Here is a 15,221-nt window from a genome sequence, read left to right on the forward strand (position 1 = left end):
CATGTGAAGTGTTTAATGTCTGCCATCCCTCCCGTTTCTTCTGTCCCTACTTCTCAGGAGGAACCTGGCGATTTGACAGGAGTGCCGGAGGAATATCATGATCTGCGCACGGTCTTCAGTCGGTCCCGAGCCAACTCCCTTCCTCCTCACCGGTCGTATGATTGTAGTATTGATCTCCTTCCGGGGACCACTCCTCCTCGAGGTAGACTATACTCTCTGTCGGCTCCCGAACGTAAGGCTCTCGAGGATTATTTGTCTGTGTCTCTTGACGCCGGTACCATAGTGCCTTCTTCCTCTCCGGCCGGGCGGGGTTCTTTTTGTTAAGAAGAAGGACGGTACTCTGCGCCCCTGCGTGGATTATCGAGGGCTGAATGACATAACGGTTAAGAATCGTTATCCGCTTCCCCTTATGTCATCAGCCTTCGAGATTCTGCAGGGAGCCAGGTGCTTTACTAAGTTGGACCTTCGTAACGCTTACCATCTCGTGCGCATCAGAGAGGGGGACGAGTGGAAAACGGCGTTTAACACTCCGTTAGGGCATTTTGAGTACCGGGTTCTGCCGTTCGGTCTCGCCAATGCGCCAGCTGTTTTTCAGGCATTAGTTAATGATGTTCTGAGAGACATGCTGAACATCTTTGTTTTTGTCTATCTTGACGATATCCTGATTTTTCTCCGTCACTCGAGATTCATGTTCAGCACGTTCGACGTGTTCTACAGCGCCTTTTAGAGAATTGTCTCTACGTAAAGGCTGAGAAGTGCTCTTTTCATGTCTCCTCCGTTACTTTTCTCGGTTCCGTTATTTCCGCTGAAGGCATTCAGATGGATTCCGCTAAGGTCCAAGCTGTCAGTGATTGGCCCGTTCCAAGGTCACGTGTCGAGTTGCAGCGCTTTTTTAGGTTTCGCTAATTTCTATCGGCGTTTCATTCGTAATTTCGGTCAAGTTGCTGCCCCTCTCACAGCTCTTACTTCTGTCAAGACGTGTTTTAAGTGGTCCGGTTCCGCCCAGGGAGCTTTTGATCTTCTAAAAGAACGTTTTACGTCCGCTCCTATCCTCGTTACTCCTGACGTCACTAGACAATTCATTGTCGAGGTTGACGCTTCAGAGGTAGGCGTGGGAGCCATTCTATCCCAGCGCTTCCAGTCTGACGATAAGGTTCATCCTTGCGCTTATTTTTCTCATCGCCTGTCTCCATCTGAGCGCAACTATGATGTGGGTAACCGTGAACTGCTCGCCATCCGCTTAGCCCTAGGCGAATGGCGACAGTGGTTGGAGGGGCGACCGTTCCTTTTGTCGTTTGGACAGACCATAAGAACCTTGAGTACATCCGTTCTGCCAAACGACTTAATGCCCGTCAAGCTCGTTGGGCGTTGTTTTTCGCTCGTTTCGAGTTTGTGATTTCTTACCGTCCGGGTAGCAAGAACACCAAGCCTGATGCCTTATCCCGTCTGTTTAGTTCTTCTGTGGCTTCTACTGATCCCGAGGGGATTCTTCCTTATGGTCGTGTTGTCGGGTTAACAGTCTGGGGAATTGAAAGACAGGTTAAGCAAGCACTCACGCACACTGCGTCGCGCGCGCTTGTCCTAGTAACCTCCTTTTCGTTCCTGTTTCCACTCGTCTGGCTGTTCTTCAGTGGGCTCACTCTGCCAAGTTAGCTGGTCATCCCGGTGTTCGAGGCACTCTTGCGTCTATTCGCCAGCGCTTTGGTGGCCGACTCAGGAGCGTGACACGCGCCGTTTCGTGGCTGCTTGTTCGGACTGCGCGCAGACTAAGTCGGGTAACTCTCCTCCTGCCGGTCGTCTCAGACCGCTCCCCATTCCTTCTCGACCATGGTCTCACATCGCCTTAGACTTCATTACCGGTCTGCCTTTGTCTGCGGGGAAGACTGTGAGAGCCGCCAATAAACGCAGGATTAAGAGTCCAAGGTATTGTTGCGGCCAGAGAGTGTGGCTTTCCACTCGCAACCTTCCTCTTACGACAGCTTCTCGTAAGTTGACTCCCGCGTTCATTGGTCCGTTCCGTATCTCCCAGGTCGTCAATCCTGTCGCTGTGCGACTGCTTCTTCCGCGACATCTTCGTCGCGTCCATCCTGTCTTCCATGTCTCCTGTGTTAAGCCCTTTCTTCGCACCCCGTTCGTCTTCCCTCCCCCCTCCCGTCCTTGTCGAGAGCACCTGAAAGATCATGGACATGCGTTCTCGGGACGGGGTCACCAATACTTAGTGGATTGGGAGGGTTACGGTCCTGAGGAGAGGAGTTGGGTTCCGTCTCGGGACGTGCTGGACCGTTCACTCATCGATGATTTCCTCCGTTGCCGCCAGATTCCTCCTCGAGTGCGCCAGGAGGCGCTCGGTGAGTGGGGGGGTACTGTCATGTTTGTCATTTATTATCATGTCTTGTCCCTGTGCTCCCCATTCTATTCGTTTCCCTCTGCTGGTCTTATTTGGTTCTTTCCCTCTTTCTATCCCTCTCTCTCCCCCTCCCTCTCTCACTCTCTCGCTCTCTCTTCTCTCTCTATCGTTCCGTTCCTGCTCCCAGCTGTTCCTATTCCCCTAATCATCATTTAGTCTTCCCACACCTGTTCCCGATCCTTTCCCCTGATTAGAGTCCCTATTTATTCCTTTGTGTTCCGTTCCTGTCCCGTCGGTTCCTTGTTTAGTATTCACCATGCTGTGATTGCGTATCGCCCTGTCCTGTCGTGTTTTTGCTGTGATTGTGTATCGCCCTGTCCTGTCGTGTTTTTTGCCTTCATCAGATGCTGCGTGTGAGCAGGTGTCTCTGTCAACTACGGCCTGCGCCTACCCGAAGCGACCTGCAGTCTGTGGCCGCTTCTCCTGTTATTCCCCTCTACAGACTAGAGGATTTCTGTTATTCCCTGTTTGGACTTAAATAAACTCTGTTTCTGTTAAGTCGCTTTTGGGTCCTCTTTCACCTGCATGACACCGGGGCTCCCACTCCTCTTTCTATTCTAGTTAGAGCCAATTTGCGCTGTTCTGTGAAGAGAGAAGTGCACAGAGTTGTACGAGATCCTCAGTTTCTTGGCAATTTCTCGCATGGAATAGCCTTCATTTCTCAGAATAAGAATAGACTGACGAGTTTCGGAAGAAAGATCTTTGTTTCTGGCCATTTTGAGCATGTAATCAAACCCACAAATGCTGATGCTCCAGATACTCAACTAGTCTAAAGAAGGCCAGTTTTATTGCTTCTTTAATCAGAATGACAGTTTTCATCGGTGCTAACATAATTGCAAAAGTTTTCTAATGATTGCAAAGGTTTTCTAATGATAAACTTGGATTAGCTAACACAATGTGCCATTGGAACACAGGAGTGGTTGCTGATAATGGGCCTCTGTATGCCTATGTAGATATTCCATTCAAAATCAGCTGTTTCCAGCTACAATAGTCATTTACAATATTAACAATGTCTACACTGTATTTCTGATCAATTTGATGTCGCTCTGGATTAGAGCGTCTGCTAAATGACTTAAATGTAAATGTAAATGTCATTTTAATGGACAAAAAATTGTTTTTTCTTTCAAAAACAAGGACACTTCTAAGTGACCCCAAACGTTATTTTTTTTAAATGCTGCAGCACCCCCACTTCCCGCAGCTATGGTAAACCCTGCTGCTGTTGTTGTCAACAAGGGATTTGAAGGGATCCAGAGGGGATTGATGGAGGAAAGACGTGCCAAGTGCAAGACCACTCTGCTGAGCTGAGTGGGCGATGCATGACTGTAAGGATAGGTCATTCAGTATTTTGAGAGTCAGTTGACCCAGCCAGCTGTCATGTTTTATACATGAGTTATAAGTGTGTAATAGATGTAGGGCCATCAGGACTCATAATCCAATCACAGCTATACTGGTTTGATGGAGACTCTATCAGATCAGGCCTACTGAGACGGGCAGTGTCCCACTTCAACTGGATAGTCTAGGCTTAGAACAACTGTGTCCTATTTGGTTTTACATTTCTTGATGCATTTTAATTTGTCTGTCTGTCGTTACAGTCATGCAGTCTAAGACGTCAGAAAAATAAAATGTATTAGCTGCTGATATTGTGCAATCTATTGCATTATTTGTTTCTGCTATTAGGATTAAATTGAATTTTGACGTGGTAGGTAATTTGACCTGTTTTAGACCTCTATTTAACATTAAGTGACCCCTGACATCTAAGGGTGGTTGACCGTTGCAAAACAGTGGCATTTAAAATACATCTCAACACTTCTGCCAGTGTTATAATCAGAGTGATGAGTTTACAAGGCCAGTGTTATGAGAGGTAGGGTGAGAGATGCACTGTTACAATACAACCAGCAGAGGGCAACATAAGGCACCAATGTCTCTGCAGCAGAAAGTTTGTCTTTACATCCTTTTTATGGTACAGTTTTATTTTCTGTGTATATGAAAGACTGTTTAGAGGGCTGAACTTCCTGATTTAGCCTTGGTTTCAATTGTCCTTATTAGGAAATGCGACAGAATGAGATTTGTGTTTTTGAGGTGTGTGTGTGTGTGTGTGTGTGTGTGTGTGTGTGTGTGTGTGTGTGTGTGTGTGTGTGTGTGTGTGTGTGTGTGTGTGTGTGTGTGTGTGTGTGTGTGTGTGTGTGTGTGTGTGTGTGCGTGCAAATTTGGAGCTATTAGATTTTGTAATTTACTGATGGTCTCTAACTTGCCCATAGGGATATCCAATATCAAACTAAATTAACTATGGGCGTTATGATCCAGTCATGTGCAGCTGCTCTCTGGATTTATGATTACTTGGGTAATGTGGGCATGTGGGCTGGATTTAAATACACCCAACCCAAGGAAAACTATTACGGTGCCGTTACATATTTCTTTCCCTTAATTATCTCGTAATTTTGTGTTTTGGACGGGATTGACTTTATGACTAAAAATATTCTATTTACATTATATAGTCAATTATGACACTAGAATAAATGTTTATGACTCATATTGATGCCTCATAGGCACATTTCAAAAGGAGAAGTTGCTTATTACGTTCAGTTGCTCTTTTATCCTATTTCAGGTTATTTCTTCACTTCACATTTCCCCTGTTCTCACCATTTATCGCTCTTCTTCTTCTTTCCTGTTGCTCCTCTTCCTCTCTCCTGTATCTCTTCTTCGTCTCTCCTTCCTCTCCTTCCCATTTTCCCTCTTTCTTCCAGGGTGAAAGGGGTTAGTGTCATTGGACCAGTTTGCAGTGCACAGAGAAGTTGGTGTGTTGTATACAGTTCAGGTACACTCATGTTGTTTGTGTATGGGGGGGGGGGTACCTCCACTGACTGACAGAGTGGCCCAGACAGCACTTCTACATAACATTACATTCCCATTCTCCACAGGTCCTTCAGTGTTTATGTGTGTGTGTGTGTGGCCTCTCAGCCAGGGTACTCAGTCAGGCACCATCGTCATCACTCCTCTAATACGACTGGTCCCTCTCTTTCTTTCTCTCCTCACAGACTCCTTGACATCTCTCTTCTCCCTACAGTTGTCTTTTCATCCATTCGTCCTTCCATCCGCCTGTGGACCTACAGATATGCGACCTGTTCCGTGGAGATTGCTGTAGATGGCTGAAGAGCTGTGTACTGGCTGGTTTCGCATTGTTGCAGGTACGACTACCTCTCTCTTTCCTCACCTATCTGTCAACTTCCTCTGTATAAATGTGTCTGGGGGTATTCCAGTACTGCACTGTGTGCGATGTGGTGCTTTCAAGTATTTGTGTTCTATAGTTCAGTTGTGTGCGTTCGTTTATGTATGTTTGAGTTTATTTATATTTTTACGGGGACAGTGCACATTATTCAACGTTTCAGTAAAAGTGCCGTTTTTTGCCAGCCGGCTAATACATACCCGTCCACGTGTACCCATTACTCTGTTAGTTGTGTGTGTATACATACCCCTCCACATGTACCCGTTACTCTGTTAGTTGTGTGTGTGTATACATACCCCTCCACATGTACCCGTTACTCTGTTAGTTGTGTGTGTATACATACCCCTCCACATGTACCCGTTACTCTGTTAGTTGTGTGTGTGTATACATACCCCTCCACATGTACCCGTTACTCTGTTAGTTGTGTGTGTGTATACATACCCCTCCACATGTACCCGTTACTCTGTTAGTTGTGTGTGTATACATACCCCTCCACATGTACCCGTTACTCTGTTAGTTGTGTGTGTGTATACATACCCCTCCACATGTACCCGTTACTCAGTGAGTTGAGTGTGTGTGTGTATACATACCCCTCCACATGTACCCATTACTCAGTGAGTTGTGTGTGTGTATACATACCCCTCCACATGTACCCGTTACTCTGTGAGTTGTGTGTGTGTATACATACCCCTCCACGTGTACCCGTTACTCTGTTAGTTGTGTGTGTGTATACATACCCCTCCACGTGTACCCGTTACTCTGTTAGTTGTGTGTGTATACATACCCCTCCACGTGTACCCATTACTCTGTTAGTTGTGTGTGTATACATACCCCTCCACATGTACCCGTTACTCTGTGAGTTGTGTGTGTGTATACATACCCCTCCACGTGTACCCGTTACTCTGTTAGTTGTGTGTGTGTATACATACCCCTCCACGTGTACCCGTTACTCTGTTAGTTGTGTGTGTATACATACCCCTCCACATGTACCCGTTACTCTGTTAGTTGTGTGTGTGTGTGTATACATACCCCTCCACGTGTACCCGTTACTCTGTTAGTTGTGTGTGTGTATACATACCCCTCCATGTGTATCTGTTACTCTGTGAGTTGTGTGTGTGTATACATACCCCTCCACATGTACCCGTTACTCTGTTAGTTGTGTGTGTATACATACCCCTCCACGTGTACCTGTTACTCTGTGAGTTGTGTGTGTGTATACATACCCCTCCACATGTACCCGTTACTCTGTTAGTTGTGTGTGTGGTGTATACATACCCCTCCACATGTACCCATTACTCAGTGAGTTGAGTGTGTGGTGTATACATACCCCTCCACATGTACCCATTACTCAGTGAGTTGAGTGTGTGGTGTATACATACCCCTCCACATGTACCCATTACTCAGTGAGTTGAGTGTGTGGTGTATACATACCCCTCCACGTGTACCCGTTACTCTGTTAGTTGTGTGTGTATACATACCCCTCCACATGTACCCGTTACTCTGTGAGTTGTGTGTGTGTATACATACCCCTCCACATGTACCCGTTACTCTGTTAGTTGTGTGTGTATACATACCCCTCCACATGTACCCGTTACTCTGTGAGTTGTGTGTGTGTATACATACCCCTCCACGTGTACCCGTTACTCTGTTAGTTGTGTGTGTGTATACATACCCCTCCACGTGTACCCGTTACTCTGTTAGTTGTGTGTGTATACATACCCCTCCACGTGTACCCGTTACTCTGTTAGTTGTGTGTGTATACATACCCCTCCACATGTACCCGTTACTCTGTGAGTTGTGTGTGTGTATACATACCCCTCCACGTGTACCCGTTACTCTGTTAGTTGTGTGTGTGTATACATACCCCTCCACATGTACCCGTTACTCTGTTAGTTGTGTGTGTATACATACCCCTCCACATGTACCTGTTACTCTGTGAGTTGTGTGTGTGTATACATACCCCTCCACGTGTACCTGTTACTCTGTTAGTTGTGTGTGTGTGTATACATACCCCTCCATGTGTACCCATTACTCTGTGAGTTGTGTGTGTGTGTATACATACCCCTCCACATGTACCCGTTACTCTGTTAGTTGTGTGTGTATACATACCCCTCCACGTGTACCTGTTACTCTGTGAGTTGTGTGTGTGTATACATACCCCTCCACATGTACCCGTTACTTTGTTAGTTGTGTGTGTATACATACCCCTCCACGTGTACCTGTTACTCTGTGAGTTGTGTGTGTGTATACATACCCCTCCACATGTACCCGTTACTCTGTTAGTTGTGTGTGTGGTGTATACATACCCCTCCACATGTACCCGTTACTCTGTTAGTTGTGTGTGTGGTGTATACATACCCCTCCACATGTACCCGTTACTCTGTTAGTTGTGTGTGTGGTGTATACATACCCCTCCACATGTACCCATTACTCAGTGAGTTGAGTGTGTGGTGTATACATACCCCTCCACATGTACCCATTACTCAGTGAGTTGAGTGTGTGTGTGTATACATACCCCTCCACATGTACCCATTACTCAGTGAGTTGAGTGTGTGTGTGTATACATACCCCTCCACATGTACCCGTTACTCAGTGAGTTGAGTGTGTGTGTGTATACAACCCCTCCACATGTACCCATTACTCAGTGAGTTGAGTGTGTGTGTGTATACATACCCCTCCACATGTACCCATTACTCAGTGAGTTGAGTGTGTGTGTGTATACATACCCCTCCACATGTACCCATTACTCAGTGAGTTGAGTGTGTGTGTGTATACATACCCCTCCACATGTACCCATTACTCAGTGAGTTGTGTGTGTGTGTGTATACATACTCCTCCACATGTACCCATTACTCAGTGAGTTGAGTGTGTGTGTATACATACCCCTCCACATGTACCCATTACTCAGTGAGTTGTGTGTGTGTGTATACATACCCCTCCACGTGTACCCATTACTCTGTGAGTTGTGTGTGTGTGTATACATACCCCTCCACATGTACCCGTTACTCTGTTAGTTGTGTGTGTATACATACCCCTCCACATGTACCCGTTACTCTGTTAGTTGTGTGTGTATATACATACCCCTCCACATGTACCCGTTACTCTGTTAGTTGTGTGTGTGTATACATACCCCTCCATGTGTATCTGTTACTCTGTGAGTTGTGTGTGTGTATACATACCCCTCCATGTGTATCTGTTACTCTGTGAGTTGTGTGTGTGTATACATACCCCTCCACATGTACCCGTTACTCTGTGAGTTGTGTGTGTGTATACATACCCCTCCACGTGTACCCGTTACTCTGTTAGTTGTGTGTGTGTATACATACCCCTCCATGTGTATCTGTTACTCTGTGAGTTGTGTGTGTGTATACATACCCCTCCACATGTACCCGTTACTCTGTTAGTTGTGTGTGTGTATACATACCCCTCCACGTGTACCCGTTACTCTGTTAGTTGTGTGTGTATACATACCCCTCCACATGTACCCGTTACTCTGTTAGTTGTGTGTGTATACATACCCCTCCACATGTACCCGTTACTCTGTTAGTTGTGTGTGTGTATACATACCCCTCCACGTGTACCTGTTACTCTGTGAGTTGTGTGTGTGTATACATACCCCTCCACATGTACCCGTTACTTGGTTAGTTGTGTGTGTGGTGTATACATACCCCTCCACATGTACCCATTACTCAGTGAGTTGAGTGTGTGTGTGTATACATACCCCTCCACATGTACCCATTACTCAGTGAGTTGAGTGTGTGTGTGTATACATACCCCTCCACATGTACCCATTACTCAGTGAGTTGTGTGTGTGGTGTATACATACCCCTCCACATGTACCCATTACTCAGTGAGTTGAGTGTGTGGTGTATACATACCCCTCCACATGTACCCATTACTCAGTGAGTTGTGTGTGTGTGTGTATACATACCCCTCCACGTGTACCCATTACTCTGTGAGTTGTGTGTGTGTATACATACCCCTCCACGTGTACCTGTTACTCTGTTAGTTGTGTGTGTGTGTATACATACCCCTCCACGTGTACCCATTACTCTGTGAGTTGTGTGTGTGTGTATACATACCCCTCCACGTGTACCCATTACTCTGTGAGTTGTGTGTGTGTGTGTATACATACCCCTCCACGTGTACCCATTACTCTGTGAGTTGTGTGTGTGTGTATACATACCCCTCCACGTGTACCCGTTACTCTGTTAGTTGTGTGTGTGTATACATACCCCTCCATGTGTATCTGTTACTCTGTTAGTTGTGTGTGTATACATACCCCTCCACGTGTACCTGTTTCTCTGTGAGTTGTGTGTGTGTATACATACCCCTCCACGTGTACCCGTTACTCAGTGAGTTGAGTGTGTGTGTGTATACATACCCCTCCACATGTACCCATTACTCAGTGAGTTGAGCGTGTGTGTATACATACCCCTCCACATGTACCCATTACTCAGTAAGTTGAGTGTGTGTGTGTGTATACATACCCCTCCACATGTACCCATTACTCAGTGAGTTGAGTGTGTGGTGTATACATACCCCTCCACATGTACCCATTACTCAGTGAGTTGAGTGTGTGTGTGTGTGTGTGTGTGTGTGTGTGTGTGTGTGTGTGTGTGTGTGTGTGTGTGTGTGTGTGTGTGTGTGTGTGTGTGTGTGTGTGTGTATACATACCCCTCCACATGTACCCATTACTCAGTGAGTTGAGTGTGTGTGTGTGTGTGTGTATACATACCCCTCCACATGTACCCATTACTCAGTGAGTTGAGTGTGTGTGTGTGTGTATACATACCCCTCCACATGTACCCATTACTCAGTGAGTTGAGTGTGTGTGTGTGTATACATACCCCTCCACATGTATCCATTACTCAGTGAGTTGAGTGTGTGTGTGTATACATACCCCTCCACATGTACCCATTACTCAGTGAGTTGTGTGTGTGTGTGTATACATACCCCTCCACATGTACCCATTACTCAGTGAGTTGAGTGTGTGGTGTATACATACCCCTCCACATGTACCCATTACTCAGTGAGTTGAGTGTGTGTGTGTATACATACCCCTCCACATGTACCCATTACTCAGTGAATTGTGTGTGTGGTGTATACATACCCCTCCACATGTACCCATTACTCAGTGAGTTGAGTGTGTGGTGTATACATACCCCTCCACATGTACCCATTACTCAGTGAGTTGAGTGTGTGTGTGTGTATACATACCCCTCCACATGTACCCATTACTCAGTGAGTTGAGTGTGTGTGTGTATACATACCCCTCCACATGTACCCATTACTCAGTGAGTTGAGTGTGTGTGTGTATACATACCCCTCCACATGTACCCATTACTCAGTGAGCTGTGTGTGTGGTGTATACATACCCCTCCACATGTACCCATTACTCAGTGAGTTGAGTGTGTTGTATACATACCCCTCCACATGTACCCATTACTCTGTGAGTTGTGTGTGTGTGTGTGTGTATACATACCCCTCCACGTGTACCCATTACTCTGTTAGTTGTGTGTGTGTATACATACCCCTCCACGTGTACCCGTTACTCTGTTAGTTGTGTGTGTGTATACATACCCCTCCACGTGTACCCATTACTCTGTGAGTTGTGTGTGTGTATACATACCCCTCCACGTGTACCCATTACTCTGTGAGTTTTGTGTGTGTATACATACCCCTCCACGTGTACCCGTTACTCTGTTAGTTGTGTGTGTGTATACATACCCCTCCATGTGTATCTGTTACTCTGTGAGTTGTGTGTGTGTATACATACCCCTCCACATGTACCCATTACTCAGTGAGTTGTGCGTGTGTGTATACATACCCCTCCACGTGTACCCATTACTCTGTTAGTTGTGTGTGTGTATACATACCCCTCCACGTGTACCCGTTACTCTGTTAGTTGTGTGTGTGCGTATACATACCCCTCCACGTGTACCCGTTACTCTGTTAGTTGTGTGTGTGTGTATACATACCCCTCCACGTGTACCCGTTACTCTGTTATTTGTTTGTGTGTATACATACCCCTCCACATGTACCCGTTACTCTGTTAGTTGTGTGTGTGTATACATACCCCTCCACGTGTACCCATTACTCAGTGAGTTGTGCGTGTGTGTATACATACCCCTCCACGTGTACCCATTACTCTGTTAGTTGTGTGTGTGTATACATACCCCTCCACATGTACCCGTTACTCTGTGAGTTGTGTGTGTGTATACATACCCCTCCACGTGTACCCGTTACTCTGTTAGTTGTGTGTGTGTATACATACCCCTCCATGTGTATCTGTTACTCTGTGAGTTGTGTGTGTGTATACATACCCCTCCACATGTACCCGTTACTCTGTTAGTTGTGTGTGTGTATACATACCCCTCCACGTGTACCCGTTACTCTGTTAGTTGTGTGTGTATACATACCCCTCCACATGTACCCGTTACTCTGTTAGTTGTGTGTGTATACATACCCCTCCACATGTACCCGTTACTCTGTTAGTTGTGTGTGTGTATACATACCCCTCCACGTGTACCTGTTACTCTGTGAGTTGTGTGTGTGTATACATACCCCTCCACATGTACCCGTTACTTGGTTAGTTGTGTGTGTGGTGTATACATACCCCTCCACATGTACCCATTACTCAGTGAGTTGAGTGTGTGTGTGTATACATACCCCTCCACATGTACCCATTACTCAGTGAGTTGAGTGTGTGTGGTGTATACATACCCCTCCACATGTACCCATTACTCAGTGAGTTGAGTGTGTGTGTGTATACATACCCCTCCACATGTACCCATTACTCAGTGAGTTGAGTGTGTGTGTGTATACATACCCCTCCACATGTACCCATTACTCAGTGAGTTGTGTGTGTGGTGTATACATACCCCTCCACATGTACCCATTACTCAGTGAGTTGAGTGTGTGGTGTATACATACCCCTCCACATGTACCCATTACTCAGTGAGTTGTGTGTGTGTGTGTATACATACCCCTCCACGTGTACCCATTACTCTGTGAGTTGTGTGTGTATACATACCCCTCCACATCCCGTTACTCTGTTACCTGTTAGTTGTGTGTGTGTGTATACATACCCCTCCACGTGTACCCGTTACTCTGTTAGTTGTGTGTGTGTATACATACCCCTCCATGTGTATCTGTTACTCTGAGAGTTGTGTGTGTGTGTATACATACTCCTCCACATGTACCCATTACTCTGTGAGTTGTGTGTGTGTGTGTATACATACCCCTCCACGTGTACCCATTACTCTGTGAGTTGTGTGTGTGTGTATACATACATACCCCTCCACGTGTACCCGTTACTCTGTTAGTTGTGTGTGTGTATACATACCCCTCCACATGTGTATCTGTTACTCTGTTAGTTGTGTGTGTGTGTATACATACCCCTCCACGTGTACCTGTTTCTCTGTGAGTTGTGTGTGTGTATACATACCCCTCCACGTGTACCCGTTACTCAGTGAGTTGTGTGTGTGTGTATACATACCCCTCCACATGTACCCATTACTCAGTGAGTTGAGCGTGTGTGTGTGTATACATACCCCTCCACATGTACCCATTACTCAGTGAGTTGAGTGTGTGTGTGTGTGTATACATACCCCTCCACATGTACCCATTACTCAGTAGTTGAGTTGTGTGTGTGTATACATACCCCTCCACATGTACCCATTACTCAGTGAGTTGTGTGTGTGGTGTATACATACCCCTCCACATGTACCCATTACTCAGTGAGTTGAGTGTGTGTGTGTGTGTGTGTATACATACCCCTCCACATGTACCCATTACTCAGTGAGTTGAGTGTGTGTGTGTGTATACATACCCCTCCACATGTACCCATTACTCAGTGAGTTGAGTGTGTGTGTGTATACATACCCCTCCACATGTACCCATGTGTGTCCACAGTGTGTGTGTGTATACATACCCCTCCACATGTACCCATTACTCAGTGAGTTGAGTGTGTGTGTGTGTATACATACCCCTCCACATGTATCCATTACTCAGTGAGTTGAGTGTGTGTGTGTATACATACCCCTCCACATGTACCCATTACTCAGTGAGTTGTGTGTGTGTGTGTATACATACCCCTCCACATGTACCCATTACTCAGTGAGTTGAGTGTGTGTGTGTATACATACCCTCCACATGTACCCATTACTCAGTGAGTTGAGTGTGTGTGTGTATACATACCCTCCACATGTACCCATTACTCAGTGAGTTGTGTGTGGTGTATACATACCCATGTACCCATTACTCAGTGAGTTGAGTGTGTGTGTGTATACATACCCCTCCGCATGTACCCATTACTCAGTGAGTTGTGTGTGTGTGTGTATACATACCCCTCCACATGTACCCATTACTCAGTGAGTTGAGTGTGTTGTATACATACCCCTCCACATGTACCCATTACTCAGTGAGTTGAGTGTGTGTGTATACATACCCCTCCACATGTACCCATTACTCTGTGAGTTGAGTGTGTGTATACATACCCCTCCACATGTACCCATTACTCAGTGAGTTGAGTGTGTGTGTGTGTGTATACATACCCCTCCACATGTACCCATTACTCTGTGAGTTGTGTGTGTGTGTGTATACATACCCCTCCACATGTACCCATTACTCAGTGAGTTGAGTCCACATGTACCCATTACTCAGTGAGTTGAGTGTGTGTGTGTGTATACATACCCCTCCACATGTACCCATTACTCAGTGAGTTGAGTGTGTGGTGTATACATACCCCTCCACATGTACCCATTACTCAGTGAGTTGAGTGTGTGTGTGTGTGTGTGTGTGTGTATACATACCCCTCCACATGTACCCATTACTCAGTGAGTTGAGTGTGTGTGTGTGTGTGTGTATACATACCCCTCCACATGTACCCATTACTCAGTGAGTTGAGTGTGTGTGTGTGTGTGTATACATACCCCTCCACATGTACCCATTACTCAGTGAGTTGAGTGTGTGTGTGTATACATACCCCTCCACATGTACCCATTACTCAGTGAGTTGTGTGTGTGTGTATACATACCCCTCCACATGTACCCATTACTCAGTGAGTTGTGTGTGTGTGTGTATACATACCCCTCCACATGTACCCATTACTCAGTGAGTTGAGTGTGTGTGTATACATACCCCTCCACATGTACCCATTACTCAGTGAGTTGAGTGTGTGTGTGTGTATACATACCCCTCCACATGTACCCATTACTCAGTGAGTTGTGTGTGTATACATACCCCTCCACATGTACCCATTACTCAGTGAGTTGAGTGTGTGTGTGTATACATACCCCTCCACATGTACCCATTACTCAGTGAGTTGAGTGTGTGTGTGTATACATACCCCTCCACATGTACCCATTACTCTGAGTTGAGTGTGTGTGTGTATACATACCCCTCCACATGTACCCATTACTCAGTGAGTTGAGTGTGTGTGTATACATACCCCTCCACATGTACCCATTACTCAGTGAGCTGTGTGTGTGGTGTATACATACCCCTCCACATGTACCCATTACTCAGTGAGTTGAGTGTGTTGTATACATACCCCTCCACATGTACCCATTACTCTGTGAGTTGTGT

At 46.0% G+C, this 15,221-nt stretch overlaps 1 long non-coding RNA gene across 1 annotated transcript in view; it reads left to right on the forward strand.

The window, feature by feature from the left end:
- LOC123996412 overlaps positions 1-15,221 on the forward strand; it is a 35,059-nt gene that overhangs the window by 13,099 nt on the left and 6,739 nt on the right. The window contains exons 2-3 of the long non-coding RNA XR_006831980.1: positions 5,152-5,222; positions 5,472-5,592. This is a non-coding gene — a long non-coding RNA (uncharacterized LOC123996412). The remainder of the gene's footprint in view (positions 1-5,151; positions 5,223-5,471; positions 5,593-15,221) is intronic.

The sequence above is a fragment of the Oncorhynchus gorbuscha genome, linkage group LG15, assembly GCF_021184085.1.
Source record: "Oncorhynchus gorbuscha isolate QuinsamMale2020 ecotype Even-year linkage group LG15, OgorEven_v1.0, whole genome shotgun sequence".
Taxonomy (NCBI): domain Eukaryota; kingdom Metazoa; phylum Chordata; class Actinopteri; order Salmoniformes; family Salmonidae; genus Oncorhynchus; species Oncorhynchus gorbuscha.